Raw genomic sequence first — 2,500 nt, 5'->3', positions numbered from 1 at the left:
GTTAACCCAGGCTTGGAGCCACTAACTGGGGCTCGGGAGGGAGCATGGGGGCCCTGGAGCACGTTAACCCAGGCTTGGAGCCACTAACTGGGGCTTGGGAGGGAGCATGGGGGCCCTAGAGCATGTTAACCCAGGCTTGGAGCCACATACTGGGGCTTGGGAGGGAGCATGGGGGCCCTGGAGCACGTTAACCCAGGCTTGGAGCCACTAACTGGGGCTCGGGAGGGGGCATGGGGGCCCTGGAGCATGTTAACCCAGGCTTGGAGCCACTTACTGGGGCTCGGGAGGGAGCATGGGGGGCCCTGGAGCATGTTAACCCAGGCTTGGAGCCACATACTGGGACTCGGGAGGGAGCATGGGGGCCCTGGAGCACATTAAACCAGGCTTGGAGCCACTTACTGGGGCTCGGGAGGGAGCATGGGGGGCCTGGAGCATGTTAACCCAGGCTTGGAGCCACTAACTGGGGCTTGGGAGGGGGCATGGGGGCCCTGGAGCACGTTAACCCAGGCTTGGAGCCACTTACTGGGGCTTGGGAGGAAGCATGGGGGCCCTGGAGCACGTTAACCCAGGCTTGGAGCCACATACTGGGGCTTGGGAGGAAGCATGGGGGCCCTGGAGCACGTTAACCAAGGCTTGGAGCCACTAACTGGGCCTCGGGAGGGAGCATGGGGGCCCTAGAGTATGTTAACCCAGGCTTGGAGCAACTTACTGGGGACTTGGGAGGGAGCATGGGGGCCCTGGAGCATGTTAACCCAGGCTTGGAGCCACATACTGGGGCTCGGGAGGGAGCATGGGGGCCCTGGAGCACATTAAACCAGGCTTGGAGCCACTTAGTGGGGCTCGGGAGGGAGCATGGGGGGCCTGGAGCATGTTAACCCAGGCTTGGAGCCACTAACTGGGGCTCGGGAGGACACATGGGGGCCCTGGAGCATGTTAACCCAGGCTTGGAGCCACTTACTGGGGCTCGGGAGGGAGCATGGGGGCCCTGGAGCACGTTAACCCAGGCTTGGAGCCACTAACTGGGGCTCGGGAGGGAGCATGGGGGCCCTGGAGCACGTTAACCCAGGCTTGGAGCCACTTACTGGGGCTTGGGAGGAAGCATGGGGGCCCTGGAGCACGTTAACCCAGGCTTGGAGCCACTAACTGGGGCTCGGGAGGGAGCATGGGGGCCCTGGAGCACGTTAACCCAGGCTTGGAGCCACTTACTGGGGCTTGGGAGGAAGCATGGGGGCCCTGGAGCACGTTAACCCAGGCTTGGAGCCACATACTGGGGCTTGGGAGGAAGCATGGGGGCCCTGGAGCACGTTAACCAAGGCTTGGAGCCACTAACTGGGCCTCGGGAGGGAGCATGGGGGCCCTAGAGTATGTTAACCCAGGCTTGGAGCAACTTACTGGGACTTGGGAGGGAGCATGGGGGCCCTGGAGCACGTTAACCCAGGCATGGAGCCACTAACTGGGGCTCGGGAGGGAGCATGGGGGCCCTGGAGCACGTTAACCCAGGCTTGGAGCCACTAACTGGGGCTCGGGGGGAGCATGGGGGCCCTAGAGCATGTTAACCCAGGCTTGGAGCCACATACTGGGGCTCGGGAGGGAGCATGGGGGCCCTGGAGCACGTTAACCCAGGCTTGGAGCCACATACTGGGGCTTGGGAGGGAGCATGGGGGCTCTGGAGCACGTTAACCCAGGCTCGGAGCCACTAACTGGGGCTCGGGAGGGAGCATGGGGGCTCTGGAGCACGTTAACCCAGGCTTGGAGCCACTAACTGGGGCTCGGGAGGGAGCATGGGGGCCCTGGAGCATGTTAACCCAGGCTTGGAGCCACTATACTGGGGCTTGGGAGGGAGCATGGGGGCCCTGGAGAACGTTAACCCAGGCTTGGAGCCACTTAGTGGGGCTCGGGGGGAGCATGGGGGCCCTGGTGCATTGAACCCAGGCTTGGAGCCACTAACTGGGGCTCGGGAGGACACATGGGGGCCCTGGAGCATGTTAACCCAGGCTTGGAGCCACTAACTGGGGCTCGGGAGGGAGCATGGGGGCCCTGGAGCACGTTAACCCAGGCTTGGAGCCACTAACTGGGGCTTGGGAGGGAGCATGGGGGCCCTGGAGAACGTTAACCCAGGCTTGGAGCCACTTAGTGGGGCTCGGGGGGAGCATGGGGGCCCTGGTGCATTGAACCCAGGCTTGGAGACACTAACTGGGGCTCGGGAGGGAGCATGGGGGCCCTGGAGAACGTTAACCCAGGCTTGGAGCCACTTAGTGGGGCTCGGGGGGAGCATGGGGGCCCTGGTGCATTGAACCCAGGCTTGGAGACACTAACTGGGGCTCGGGAAGGGGCATGGGGGCCCTGGAGGTACTTTTAAAGTGCCAACACAACTAACACTGCACAGCTGACTTCTAAACTAACTCCAGTTAACTTATCGGGAACTTTTACATCTGTGTTGAGATCCATCCGACTGGTGGAGCGATCGCTCTTGCAGTTTTTCCGAAAAAAACAAACGGAC

At 62.6% G+C, this 2,500-nt stretch overlaps 1 protein-coding gene across 1 annotated transcript in view; it reads left to right on the top strand.

Moving 5' to 3' along the window:
- The window catches only part of gpr37l1b (G protein-coupled receptor 37 like 1b), a 9,133-nt gene that overhangs the window by 1,402 nt on the left and 5,231 nt on the right, over positions 1–2,500 (top strand). The window lies entirely within an intron of this gene.

The sequence above is a fragment of the Sander vitreus genome, unplaced genomic scaffold (assembly GCF_031162955.1).
Source record: "Sander vitreus isolate 19-12246 unplaced genomic scaffold, sanVit1 R1_20, whole genome shotgun sequence".
Lineage (NCBI taxonomy): Eukaryota > Metazoa > Chordata > Actinopteri > Perciformes > Percidae > Sander > Sander vitreus.
Note: the sequence above shows the minus strand (reverse complement) of the source record. Positions and strands in the feature narration are given on the sequence as shown.